Source organism: Oncorhynchus gorbuscha, linkage group LG19 (assembly GCF_021184085.1).
Source record: "Oncorhynchus gorbuscha isolate QuinsamMale2020 ecotype Even-year linkage group LG19, OgorEven_v1.0, whole genome shotgun sequence".
Classification (NCBI taxonomy): Eukaryota; Metazoa; Chordata; class Actinopteri; order Salmoniformes; family Salmonidae; genus Oncorhynchus; species Oncorhynchus gorbuscha.
This window is the reverse complement of record NC_060191.1, coordinates 596,643-611,647: the sequence shown is the minus strand read 5'-3', so window position 1 is coordinate 611,647 and position 15,005 is coordinate 596,643. Positions and strand designations below refer to the sequence as shown.

Here is a 15,005-nt window from a genome sequence, read left to right as displayed (position 1 = left end):
ACGTGGCTGTCCATACCATGCACGTGGCTGTCCACACTACTGTCCACGTTGCTGTCCACGTTGCTGTCCACACTACTGTCCACACTACTGTCCACGTTGCTGTCCATACTGTACACGTTGCTGCACATCCCGTACACCTTGCTGTCCATGTCTGTCCATACCGTACACCTTGCTATCCATAATGTACATGTTGCTGTCCATACAGTACACACAATACACGTTGCTGTCCATACCGTACAGGTTGCTGTCCATACTGTCCACGTTGCGGTCCATACCGTACACGTTGCAGTCCACACCGTACACCTTGCTTGCTGTCCACGTTGCTGTCCATACCGTGCACGTTGCTGTCCATATCGTACACGTTGCTGTCCATACTGTACATGTTGCTGTTCACGTTGCTTTCCATACTGTCCACATTGCTGTCCGTACTGTACAGGTTGCTGTTCATACGGTACAGACTGCTGTTCACGTTGCTGTCCATACGGTACAGACTGCTGTTCACGTTGCCGTCCATACCGTGCACGTTGCCGTCCGTACCACCGTCCACGTTGCCGTCCGTACCACCGTCCACGTTGCCGTCCGTACCACCGTCCACGTTGCCGTCCGTACCACCGTCCACGTTGCCGTCCGTACCACCGTCCACGTTGCCGTCCATACCGTACAGGTTGCTGTCCATGTTGCTGTCCATACCGTACACCTTGCTGTCCATACTGTACACGTTGCTGTCCATACCGTACACACAATACACGTTGCTGTCCATACCATACAGGTTGCTGTCCACATTGCGGTCCATACTGTCCACGTTGCTGCACATCCCGTACACCTTGCTGTCCCTGTTGCTGTCCATACCGTACACGTTGCTGTCCATACCGTACACACCGTAGACGTTGATGTCCATATTGTACACCTTGCTGTCCATACTGTACACCTTGCTGTCCACACTGTACACCTTGCTGTCCACACTGTACACCTTGCTGTCCACGTTGCTGCACATACCGTACACACCGTAAACGTTGCTGTCCACACTGTACACCTTGCTGTCCACGTTGCTGTCCATACAGTACACACCGTAGATGTTGCTGTCCATACTGTACACCTTGCTGTCCACGTTGCTGCACATACCGTACACTGTACACCTTGCTGTCCATACTGTACACCTTGCTGTCCATACTGTACAGGCTGCTGTTCACGTTGCTGTCCATACTGTACACCTTGCTTCCACATCGCTGTCCATACTGTACACGTTGCCGTCCACGTTACCGTCCACGTTGCCGTCCACGTTGCCGTCCACGCTGCCGTCCACGTTGCCGTCCACGCTGCCGTCCACGTTGCCGTCCACGCTGCCGTCCACGCTGCCGTCCACGCTGCCGTCCACGTTGCCGTCCACGCTGCCGTCCACGTTGCCGTCCACGCTGCCGTCCACGTTGCCGTCCACGCTGCCGTCCACGTTGCCGTCCACGCTGCCGTCCACGTTGCCGTCCACGCTGCCGTCCACGTTGCCGTCCACGCTGCCGTCCACGTTGCCGTCCACGCTGCCGTCCACGTTGCCGTCCACGCTGCCGTCCACGCTGCCGTCCACGTTGCCGTCCACGCTGCCGTCCACGTTGCCGTCCACGCTGCCGTCCACGTTGCCGTCCACACTGTCCACGTTGCCGTCCACACTGTCCACGTTGCCGTCCACACGGTCCACGTTGCCGTCCACACGGTCCACGTTGCCGTCCACACGGTCCACGTTGCCGTCCACACTGTCCACGTTGCCGTCCACACTGTCCACGTTGCCGTCCACACTGTCCACGTTGCCGTCCACACTGTCCACGTTGCCGTCCACACTGTCCACGTTGCCGTCCACACTGTCCACGTTGCCGTCCACACTGTCCACGTTGCCGTCCACACTGTCCACGTTGCCTTCCACACGGTCCACGTTGCCGTCCACACGGTCCACGTTGCCGTCCACACGGTCCACGTTGCCGTCCACACGGTCCACGTTGCCGTCCACACGGTCCACGTTGCCGTCCACACTGTCCACGTTGCCGTCCACACTGTCCACGTTGCCGTCCACACTGTCCACGTTGCCGTCCACACTGTCCACGTTGCTTTCCACACTGTCCACGTTGCTTTCCACACTGTCCACGTTGCTTTCCACACTGTTCACGTTGCTTTCCACACTGTGTACTTCTCTAAGGAGTAGGACCTACCTGAGCAGACTGCAGCGGTAGCAGCATAGACAACCAGTCCCCAGCAGCCCATCTGAACCCCTTTATGGTAGTTCAGTAGTTCAGTGGAGTTAGCAGGAGCCTAGACAGAGACAATAGAACATATAGAACAAACAAAATTGTGCATATTATCAGAATGAACATTTTGTCCCATTAAAAACATTACATCGGCATTTAAAATAACTTGAGGAGAAACAGAGACCTAGTGATTCTGAGGGTTCCCTGTCCTGTAGAGGAGTAACAGAGACCTAGTGATTCTGAGGGTTCCCTGTCCTGTAGAGGAGAAACAGAGACCTAGTGATTCTGAGGGTTCCCTGTCCTGTAGAGGAGAAACAGAGACCTAGTGATTCTGAGGGTTCCCTGTCCTGTAGAGGAGAAACAGAGACCTAGTGATTCTGAGGGTTCCCTGTCCTGTAGAGGAGTAACAGAGACCTAGTGATTCTGAGGGTTCCCTGTCCTGTAGAGGAGTAACAGAGACCTAGTGATTCTGAGGGTTCCCTGTCCTGTAGAAGAGAAACAGAGACCTAGTGATTCTGAGGGTATTCTGTCCTGTAGAGGAGAGGAGAAACAGAGACCTAGTGATTCTGAGGGTTCCCTGTGCTGTAGAGGAGTAACAGAGACCTAGTGATTCTGAGGGTTCCCTGTCCTGTAGAGGAGTAACAGAGACCTAGTGATTCTGAGGGTTCCCTGTCCTGTAGAGGAGAAACAGAGACCTAGTGATTCTGAGGGTTCCCTGTCCTGTAGAGGAGTAACAGAGACCTAGTGATTCTGAGGGTTCCCTGTCCTGTAGAGGAGAAACAGAGACCTAGTGATTCTGAGGGTTCCCTGTCCTGTAGAGGAGAAACAGAGACCTAGTGATTCTGAGGGTTCCCTGTCCTGTAGAGGAGTAACAGAGACCTAGTGATTCTGAGGGTTCCCTGTCCTGTAGAGGAGAAACAGAGACCTAGTGATTCTGAGGGTTCCCTGTCCTGTAGAGGAGTAACAGAGACCTAGTGATTCTGAGGGTTCCCTGTCCTGTAGAGGAGTAACAGAGACCTAGTGATTCTGAGGGTTCCCTGTCCTGTAGAGGAGTAACAGAGACCTAGTGATTCTGAGGGTTCCCTGTCCTGTAGAAGAGTAACAGAGAATAGGAAAGAAGAGTAGAAAGAGAAGGAAGGAAAACAGGAACAATAGATTGAGGAAAGAGACAAATAAAACAAGAGTCCTCATTCTCTTACTGAAATAAACTACAAACTATAATGAACTACAATATACAATGAATTACAATGGAGGAGTGGACAGGTTCTCACTGTGGGGTCTCCTTCATAGATGACCTGTCCCATGAAGTCTGTGTAGAAGACTGCCTCAGCGATGATGGAGAACCAGGTGAGGAGATGACAGACGCAGAGCCTCAGCAGCTGGGGGGGCATCTTCAGCATGGACAGCCACAGCAGCTTGACCGTGGTGCCCCCCTGGTCTCCGTCGTCCCTCTCTGAGTCCCCGCTGGACAGTGTGGTGCTGCTCTGCTGGAGCTCCCTCCTCTGCTGCCGCCGCTGCATGTGCTCGTAGATGTCGTTCATGCTCTGAGAGGTCTTGATGCGGAGGTTGGCGCCGGCCGGATTGCCCATGGTGTTTCTGCGGTGGCGGTATCGTGCTGAACCCACGCGGCCATAGTAAGAGAATGTAAATGACGGCTGGCGGTAGAAGGGGAAGCGACGTGCCCCGGTAGTGGTGCTGGTGTTGGACGGCCTCAGGCCTGGCATACGGCCCTGGCTGTTGGCCCCGCGGGCTGTGTGGTTGGAGGGGACCGCTGAGGCCCCGTTGAGGGACTTGGCTCCCTGGTTGGTCTGGTTGCTGAACAACATGTGCTCCCTGCTGTAGTAGGGGGAGGGGTCCTGGTGGAAGAGGGGCAGCTGGCTGTCTGCCTGAGCCTCGGCCTGGGGGCCTTCCAGGACCTGGATGCCCCATCCACTGTGGTGTCTCTGAGGGGTGCCAGGGTACAAATCTTGGGGGTAGTCCTGAAAGATGGAGGGCTCAATGTCGGCCAGGAAATGACCGTCCTGGTCCAGGTCTGAGTCCAGCTCGATGGTGGCGTCAGGCATGGCCAGCACAGAGTCGCTCTTACTCCTCACCCTGTCCACGTTGATGAAGAGCTCCCTCTCTGACTGGGCGTCCTCCTCTCCTATAACGTCCAGCTGAGGTACACTACGAGGCCCCGCCAAGTCCCCCTTCAGTTTCTCTGAGGAGGACAGGCTGTCGGAGCCGGAGTCTCCCAGAGTGTCACCACGAGCCTCAAAACTCTCCTCCTTGATACTGAACATGTGTAGAATCACAGATATGGTGAAGATGAAGGCAGCAAACACAAACAGGATCTGCTCCTGGGACTTGAAGGCCGTGCCCAGGATGGTGCTGGTCCAGTCCAGGCCACCCAGCACGTAGCCAACCGCTCCTCCCAGCCCTGCCAAAACACAGTGTCAAAACAATGTCAGAGCAAGCCACTTTATGAGTTGTTCAGTGCTCCAAATACCGATGATAAACGACTTTCCTTATGTTTTTGTTCATTTCCCCCGGGGAATCATCACGTGAACAACCGTGACCAATAAAAGTAAAGATTGTATTTGTTGAGAGGGGGTGTGACCTCACACTCCAAACATGTAGCCCCCCCCCCCCCAGTTACATAGTGATTATATAGTGATGATATAGTGTCTTTGGCATTCACCTCCCAGTTACATAGTGATTCTATAGTGTCTTTGGCATTAACCCCCCAGTTACATAGTGATTCTACAGTGTCTTTGGCATTCACCCCCAGTTACATAGTGATTCTACAGTGTCTTTGGCATTCACCCCCAGTTACATAGTGATTCTATAGTGTCTTTGGCATTCACCCCCAGTTACATAGTGATTCTACAATGTCTTTGGCATTCACCCCCACTTACATAGTGATTCTACAGTGTCTTTGGCATTCACCCCCAGTTACATAGTGATTCTACAGTGTCTTTGGCATTCACCCCCAGTTACATAGTGATTCTACAGTGTCTTTGGCATTCACCCCCAGTTACATAGTGATTCTAGTGTCTTTGGCATTCACCCCCAGTTACATAGTGATTATATAGTGTCTTTGGCATTAACCCCCCAGTTACATAGTGATTCTACAGTGTCTTTGGCATTAACCCCCCCAGTTACATAGTGATTCTATAGTGTCTTTGGCATTCACCCCCAGTTACATAGTGATTCTACAGTGTCTTTGGCATTCACCCCCAGTTACATAGTGATTCTACAGTGTCTTTGGCATTCACCCCCAGTTACATAGTGATTCTATAGTGTCTTTGGCATTCACCCCCAAGTTACATAGTGATTATATAGTGTCTTTGGCATTCACCCCCAGTTACATAGTGATTATATAGTGTATTTGGCATTCACCCCCAGTTACATAGTGATTAAATAGTGTATTTGGCATTCACCCCCAGTTACATAGTGATTCTACAGTGTCTTTGGCATTCACCCCCCCCCAGTTACATAGTGATTCTACAGTGTATTTGGCATTCACCCCCAGTTACATAGTGATTCTACAGTGTCTTTGGCATTCACCCCCAGTTACATAGTGATTATATAGTGTCTTTGGTATTCAACCCCCCCAGTTACATAGTGATTCTACAGTGTCTTTGGCATTCACCCTCCAGTTACATAGTGATTCTACAGTGTCTTTGGCATTCACCCCCAGTTACATAGTGATTATATAGTGTCTTTGGCATTAACCCCCCCAGTTACATAGTGATTCTACAGTGTCTTTGGCATTAACCCCCAGTTACATAGTGATTCTATAGTCTTTGGCATTCACCCCCAGTTACATAGTGATTCTACAGTGTCTTTGGCATTCACCCCCAGTTACATAGTGATTCTACAGTGTCTTTGGCATTCACCCCCAGTTACATAGTGATTCTATAGTGTATTTGGCATTCACCCCCAGTTACATAGTGATTATATAGTGTCTTTGGCATTCACCCCCCCCCCCAGTTACATAGTGATTCTACAGTGTATTTGGCATTCACCCCCAGTTACATAGTGATTCTACAGTGTCTTTGGCATTCACCCCCCAGTTACATAGTGATTCTACAGTGTCTTTGGCATTCACCCCCAGTTACATAGTGATTCTACAGTGTCTTTGGCATTCACCCCCAGTTACATAGTGATTATATAGTGTCTTTGGCATTCACCCCCCAGTTACATAGTGATTCTACAGTGTCTTCGTGTCCTCTCCTCCTGTCCTCTCCCTGCCTCCTCCTCAAAACATCAGATGAAAGTGCAGAAAGACAACAGGATATGAGGAGAAGAAATGTGCTTGTAGGGTTCTTAAATCCTCTTCTTGCTTCCCCCTGACTGTTTGAGAAGTTGGGGAGGAGAGGACACAAGGAATCAAGGACAGACTATTGAGAAGGAGCCAATACAACTAGGGCAGCATCGTGTACCTGCAGAGAAAGCATGTATGTTGAGGGCCATGTCCTGCTCCTCTGTGTCGGCTACATCCAACAGGTAGGCTCTGATAGGCCCATCTGAGGCGTCTGCACTGAAGTCCAGTAGAACCACGCCCAGCACCGTCAGCACTATCCCAATGGGCTGACTGCTGGGAACGTCCCCGAGGGCTAATCCTAGAGCACATCGAATAATAAGGCATTCTATTTATTTAGCATAGCGTTTTCATTAAAGAATAATTTTACAATACAGAAAACATGAGCATCTAAGGGAGTTTCACATTTCCAATACATGATGATTAAATAGTGCCTATTCCCTTCATAATGCACTACTTTTGACCACAGCCCACAGGACTCTATGGCTCTCGTCTAAAGTAGTGAACTTTATAAGGAATAGGGTTCCATTTGGAACTCAGACAGTACCTCCCACTCACCTAGGAGGGACCCATTGAGGAAGAGAGAAACTCCCAGTAACACCCCCACACAGAGTGCCAGGATGAAGGGTCTCCTGCGGCCCCATTTCAGGGTGCAGCGGTCGCTGGCAGAGCCAATGAGAGGGGTGAGGATCAGGCCCAGGATGGGGCTCAGAAACCACGTCAGGCTGTAGTACTGCTCTGGAAGTCCTGAAAACAACCAAACACACAGGAAAAACACCTTCAATCAATATGCTTCAGGCTTTGACCACAGAGAGACTGATCACGGATTAAATCCTATTAGCATTCATCAAATATTACTTTGTCAAAAGTTAAACTATTTACACAATCTTTCCCCGCAGCTTAAAGGGCGTGTTCTTTACAGAACCACAGCCATCAAAGCTTTTAGTCAACAATGCTGAATCACATTCCAGTCATTACATAGTCACTAGCAGGTTTGGTGAGGTATAGATCAAATCTGGCCGTGTCAGGTGAGGTGAAAGGAGGTTTGTGGGTAGCTGGAACCATCTCAATGTACCACGCTCCACTCTGATGTACTGTGAACCACGGCGTGGAACGAGGCTGTTTTACTGAGCTTTACAATGAACGCTATGCTGCTGATGCTCTACTTCAGCAGGCCTACACATTAAACAACAATCCCTGTACATCTCCCACTAGAATACGTGTTAGAGATCGTCACTAGAAGGAAAACAAGTGGACTTGTTTCTACAAGCCGATTGTTCATTATCCTAGATAAGAGCCCTCACGCAAGACACAACTTGCTGCAAGAACTATGGAAACAAACTGACAATCTTCATCTCTGTAGGAATGCTACAATGATATAGGCTTCACGCAGCTATGGCAACAACAGAACAGACAGTGAAACTGGAAACAATAAAATGGCAGCTTTCCATCCTCTTTCAAATGCCAGGTAGTGCACGTTAGAATCAGTTCAGACCGGGTTAAATGCGTAGCCTGTTGGTTTATGGAGTGGAATGCACTGAATGTGACCTAGTCTGTTGCTCAGTCTGAGCAGTAAACTGGTTATTGAAAGGTCACTGGCTTCTAGACAGAGTATTATTACCCTCTCGGAATATCAACAAGATATGAGAAGCTGGCATCAAGTCAGATATCCTTGTTATTTCTGAGAAGGACAAAGTAGTTAAACATAGGCTATACATTAGGGGCCGTAATGAATGACTGGGACTAGGTTATACTCAAGGGAATAGTGGGAAATGTCACCAAGACTTAACCCTCTACACTCGTGGGAATTGGCCTATATGGATAGGGCTAAATTGAAATGTTTCTTACAGAAAAAGTATGAAAATCATATGCATAACCATTGTAGCAATTGAAATGGAAGACTTTGTAGATCATGGGAAAATTAGTAGACCAAAAGTTGAGTGCACAACAATTCACCTGACACAAGACTGAATTCAACCATTACACTGTTGATTTTATATTTACTCTACTTTGTCACAGTTGTTGATAACAAAATCTGAATATACTCTGGATACATTCAGTAACATAATAATATTCCTGGAAATTGTGGGGTAGGTGCAACATAAGACACACAAATGACAAGGGTCTAACTGCTGTCTCCAAGTGGACACACACCTCTCCAAAGTGGGCACAGTTCCTAATACATTTCAATGCACTTTTATGACTCAAAGAAGAGTCTTGAACTCTGCTAGCTGTGCCGTTGAGGAACCTCTAGTTCCTCAACGGCACAGCTAGCAGAGTTCAAGACTCTTCTTTGAGTCATAAAAGTGCATTGAAATGTATTAGGACACTTGTAGTTGTTTAGTTTGGAACACAACCCGGCATCCACAGTCATCACACAATTACTGTTATTTACACAATCCAAAAAAACAGTCCATTATAAATCGCAGTATGGGTCAGGTGGGCATGATTTTAAAGCTTGTTCTATTGCCAACATGACTAACTAAGTTATCAAACAGGATCTTACAGCGTAGGCTTTCACAAGGCAATACAGGGGAACATATAGTCATTTAGGTTTGTTGAAAGAAGTCAATAGTGCATTCAGGTGCTTGTTCCACACAATAAACAAACAGACTGCTTCTGTTCAGAACAACCCAGGGTATGATCACGTCATCTTGTAACTGTACATCAGACGGCTCCTGTTCAGAACAACCCAGGGTTTGATCACGTGTCATCTTGTAACTGTACATCAGACTGCTCCAGTTCAGAACAACCCAGGGTATGATCACATGTCATCTTGTAACTGTACATCAAAACATAGATCATAAACGTTGATACTGTATATGACAGTAGGTTTATGATGTGGAAATGTGAAGTGTACATTTGGACTCACGGATGTTTGTCTTGCTTGTATGACATCAAAGCGGTATTTAGTATAATCCTCAACGTCTCATCTTTCTAAATACATCGAGTCATCTTAATGTACACCATATCCCTCACTCAGACAACAAAGAATTTGCAAAAGTTGATCAATTAGCAGCAGGGATGGGTGTTCAAGTTCAGAACGGCTGGTGGGTCAAAACCAATGCAGAGTCAGAGCTCTGACATGTATAACATGTTACTGTACAGCCACTGCGTTCCAATCGTGGCGCTTATTAGTGCCCAAATCTGCCATTTTCAACCAGCATACAGCCACTGCGTACCAATCGTAGGCGCTTATTAGTGCCCAAATCTGCCATTTTCAACCAGCATACAGCCACTGCGTTCCAATCGTAGGCGCTTATTAGTGCCCAAATCTGCCATTTTCAACCAGCATACAGCCACTGCGTACCAATCGTAGGCGCTTATTAGTGCCCAAATCTGCCATTTTCAACCAGCATACAGCCACTGCGTTGCAATCGTAGGCGCTTATTAGTGCCCAAATCTGCCATTTTCAACCAGCATACAGCCACTGCGTACCAATCGTAGGCGCTTATTAGTGCCCAAATCTGCCATTTTCAACCAGCATACAGCCACTGCGTTCCAATCGTAGGCGCTTATTAGTGCCCAAATCTGCCATTTTCAACCAGCATACAGCCACTGCGTTCCAATCGTAGGCGCTTATTAGTGCCCAAATCTGCCATTTTCAACCAGCATACAGCCACTGCGTTCCAATCGTAGGCGCTTATTAGTGCCCAAATCTGCCATTTTCAACCAGCATATACGGGCACAAGTTTAAAGGGTTACAAAAACAAGCTTTAACTTCACCACTATTTCAAAACATTATTATGTGCACTGACATGTTTGCTTCTGTTAGGAGTCCTGAAGGAGCGGATTTAGATAAGCCTGTGTTATCCAATACTAGTTCATCTGTAGCTAACCCTTTTCTGTGTGGCAAGGTCTGCCTACAATGTTCATCACTACATTAAAAGAAAAGTGCAGCTGTTACATGCTGTGCAGATAAAGATGTGTGTAGATAAAGATAGATCTAGAAACCTACTATCCATGTACCCTAAACGGTACATAGGAGTTACATCATAGAGATGGACAGTTTAGCAAATCCATTTATGACAAAATTGTTTGCGTCGGGAAAACAGGTTGACTGAAACGTGCAGACTCACACATTCTCACCATACCTACCAAACTCTGTAGAAGACATTGTTCCATTCTGCATTGGTGGCAAAACTAGTAACGGCCCCGGTCTGTTATGCTGCCTGTGCACAGTGTACAGATAACCCCACATAACTCCCAGCCCTTATGATGGAGTAAACCTAACACAGACTGGGGTGGGACCAATCTTTGGTAGCCATTTGGCAAACAATTATCCAAAAGGGTCAAATACACATATGAAATGCCTTAGTTGTAACTCCACTACCATGTTTTTGGTCAACCAACACCCTCCATTGGTATTGACCTATTTGCAGTAAGACTGGTGTGACCAGGGCTGTCTCCATTGGTACTGACCTATTTGCAGTAAGACTGGTGTGGCCGGGGCTGTCTGCATTGGTACTGACCTATTTGCAGTAAGACTGGTGTGGCCGGGGCTGTCTGCATTGGTACTGACCTATTTGCAGTAAGACTGGTGTGGCCGGGGCTGTCTGCATTGGTATTGACCTATTTGCAGTAATACTGGTGTGACCAGGGCTGTCTCCATTGGTACTGACCTATTTGCAGTAATACTAGTGTGACCAGGGCTGTCTCCATTGGTACTGACCTATTTGCAGTAAGATTGGTGTGACCAGGGCTGTCTGCATTGGTACTGACCTATTTGCAGTAAGACTGGTGTGGCCGGGGCTGTCTCCATTGGTATTGACCTATTTGCAGTAATACTGGTGTGACCAGGGCTGTCTCCATTGGTACTGACCTATTTGCAGTAAGACTGGTGTGAACAGGGCTGTCTCCATTGGTATTGACCTATTTGCAGTAATACTGGTGTGACCAGGGCTGTCTCCATTGGTATTGACCTATTTGCAGTAATACTGGTGTGACCAGGGCTGTCTCCATTGGTATTGACCTATTTGCAGTAAGACTGGTGTGACAAGGGCTGTCTGCATTGGTACTGACCTATTTGCAGTAAGACTGGTGTGACCAGGGCTGTCTCCATTGGTACTGACCTATTTGCAATAAGACTGGTGTGACCAGGGCTGTCTCCATTGGTACCGACCTATTTGCAGTAAGACTGGTGTGACCAGGGCTGTCTCCATTGGTACCGACCTATTTGCAGTAATACTGGTGTGACCAGGGCTGTCTCCATTGGTACCGACCTATTTGCAGTAATACTGGTGTGACCAGGGCTGTCTCCATTGGTACTGACCTATTTGCAGTAAGACTGGTGTGACCAGGGCTGTCTCCATTGGTACTGACCTATTTGCAGTAATACTGGTGTGACCAGGGCTGTCTCCATTGGTATTGACCTATTTGCAGTAAGACTGGTGTGACCAGGGCTGTCTCCATTGGTACTGACCTATTTGCAGTAAGACTGGTGTGACCAGGGCTGTCTCCATTGGTACTGACCTATTTGCAGTAATACTGGTGTGACCAGGGCTGTCTCCATTGGTATTGACCTATTTGCAGTAAGACTGGTGTGACCAGGGCTGTCTCCATTGGTATTGACCTATTTGCAGTAATACTGGTGTGACCAGGGCTGTCTCCATTGGTATTGACCTATTTGCAGTAATACTGGTGTGACCAGGGCTGTCTCCATTGGTATTGACCTATTTGCAGTAAGACTGGTGTGACCAGGGCTGTCTGCATTGGTACTGACCTATTTGCAGTAAGACTGGTGTGACCAGGGCTGTCTCCATTGGTATTGACCTATTTGCAATAAGACTGGTGTGACCAGGGCTGTCTCCATTGGTACTGACCTATTTGCAGTAATACTGGTGTGACCAGGGCTGTCTCCATTGGTATTGACCTATTTGCAGTAATACTGGTGTGACCAGGGCTGTCTCCATTGGTACTGACCTATTTGCAGTAAGACTGGTGTGACCAGGGCTGTCTCCATTGGTACTGACCTATTTGCAGTAAGACTGGTGTGACCAGGGCTGTCTCCATTGGTATTGACCTATTTGCAGTAAGACTGGTGTGACCAGGGCTGTCTGCATTGGTACTGACCTATTTGCAGTAAGACTGGTGTGACCAGGGCTGTCTCCATTGGTATTGACCTATTTGCAATAAGACTGGTGTGACCAGGGCTGTCTCCATTGGTACTGACCTATTTGCAGTAAGACTGGTGTGACCAGGGCTGTCTCCATTGGTACCGACCTATTTGCAGTAATACTGGTGTGACCAGGGCTGTCTCCATTGGTACCGACCTATTTGCAGTAAGACTGGTGTGACCAGGGCTGTCTCCATTGGTACTGACCTATTTGCAGTAAGACTGGTGTGACCAGGGCTGTCTCCATTGGTACCGACCTATTTGCAGTAATACTGGTGTGACCAGGGCTGTCTCCATTGGTATTGACCTATTTGCAGTAATACTGGTGTGACCAGGGCTGTCTCCATTGGTACTGACCTATTTGCAGTAAGACTGGTGTGACCAGGGCTGTCTCCATTGGTACTGACCTATTTGCAGTAAGACTGGTGTGACCAGGGCTGTCTCCATTGGTATTGACCTATTTGCAGTAAGACTGGTGTGACCAGGGCTGTCTGCATTGGTACTGACCTATTTGCAGTAAGACTGGTGTGACCAGGGCTGTCTCCATTGGTATTGACCTATTTGCAATAAGACTGGTGTGACCAGGGCTGTCTCCATTGGTACTGACCTATTTGCAGTAAGACTGGTGTGACCAGGGCTGTCTCCATTGGTACCGACCTATTTGCAGTAATACTGGTGTGACCAGGGCTGTCTCCATTGGTACCGACCTATTTGCAGTAAGACTGGTGTGACCAGGGCTGTCTCCATTGGTACTGACCTATTTGCAGTAAGACTGGTGTGACCAGGGCTGTCTCCATTGGTACCGACCTATTTGCAGTAATACTGGTGTGACCAGGGCTGTCTCCATTGGTACCGACCTATTTGCAGTAAGACTGGTGTGACCAGGGCTGTCTCCATTGGTACCGACCTATTTGCAGTAAGACTGGTGTGACCAGGGCTGTCTCCATTGGTACTGACCTATTTGCAGTAAGACTGGTGTGACCAGGGCTGTCTCCATGGCGTAGCAGAACTCTCGTCCGAACATGACAGCACCATGCATGACCCACTTGCGCAGGGGAATCCGTTCCCCCAGCACCCTCACCCAGAGACCCATCAGGACTCTCCTCGTCCCTCTCACTGCTCTGCTTCTTCACTGGCATCTCCACCACATCCTGACATGGCAGAACAGTCAAGTCAGCCTTCTGGGGGACCATGGTCGTTGGCTCGTATGGAGAGAGAAGTTGACTGCTCCCCTAAAGCCTTAATGTAGTTTACGGTCCTGTCCGCTCTGATGCAACTGTCCTTCCCTTTATGGTCAATCAGAGGAATACTCTCAAAACAGCAGCACTATACATGAAGGAAAAATCCTGGTTTTCTTTAGTTCTTTCGAGGCACTTTTGAAAGCAATTCGTAAGGTTCCGTGGCAAAATGAGGCTTTGTAAGAGACTGGCTCTCTTCACTGCTGGCTGCTGTACTGAATCCAAACCCATAGAAAGTGGCATTCAGATAGAGCTCATTTGATGATGTCTGTAGAGGGGAGGCTGAGCAGGGTGAGGGAGACGGGGGCCGGCGGTGGAGAACAACGTTCCTCTCTAGAGTTCCTTGGGAGTGACTCATTCATCTGTATAGGGGACACAGACAGACAGAGTCAGACAGACAGCATGAGCGTTAGTATGTTAACCCATAGTCAATAATGCCTTTATAACCAATAAACATTTTAATGTTACCTACTCTGGATAGGCCGATAAAGGCTAGTATTATGACGGTTTAGGCCCATTTTATATTTCAAATGTCAGCAGTACGAATACAATAAGAGCATTAGTAGCTAGTTGGGTCAAGTTTAATGATGCACGTTCAGCTGGGATGCTGCCAAATAGAGAAGCCGAGCTGCTGCTGTAATCAGCCCTATTACTATAAATGTACACCTGCAATTAGTTTAAAGTACCGAGTCAACCCAGTGAGCTGTAGGAGAAAGTTCCTCAGATTGGAGGAAGGAAACTCCATCCACGCAATCAAGTCTTGAAAACACAAGAGCTCAGCCACTGCGTGAACTTGGGTGAACTAGCTGTCCTGTAGGAGTTTCAGCAGCTGTGAGATGAGTGACTAGTGTAGGCCTAGAAAGATAGATGTGTATTTCAGCCTGTATTGTCCATAATGCACATAGCACAACCTTGTTGTTAGGCATGAGTGATGTTATGCATGACATCGCTGTGCTCCTAGTCACTTACCTTGCTTGGTGGGTAGATGAGGTAGCTATTAACAACCCAACAGGTGGCCTACTGTTCTAATAGAGATTGAATTAAACGTTTGATTAAAAATATATATTTCCAATAAGGTCTTACAGTAAACCTGTTCTGGCTAAATGTACCACACA

At 48.2% G+C, this 15,005-nt stretch overlaps 1 pseudogene; it reads right to left on the bottom strand.

The window, feature by feature from the left end:
- Window positions 1–15,005, bottom strand: part of LOC124005700 — a 43,404-nt pseudogene that overhangs the window by 24,070 nt on the left and 4,329 nt on the right.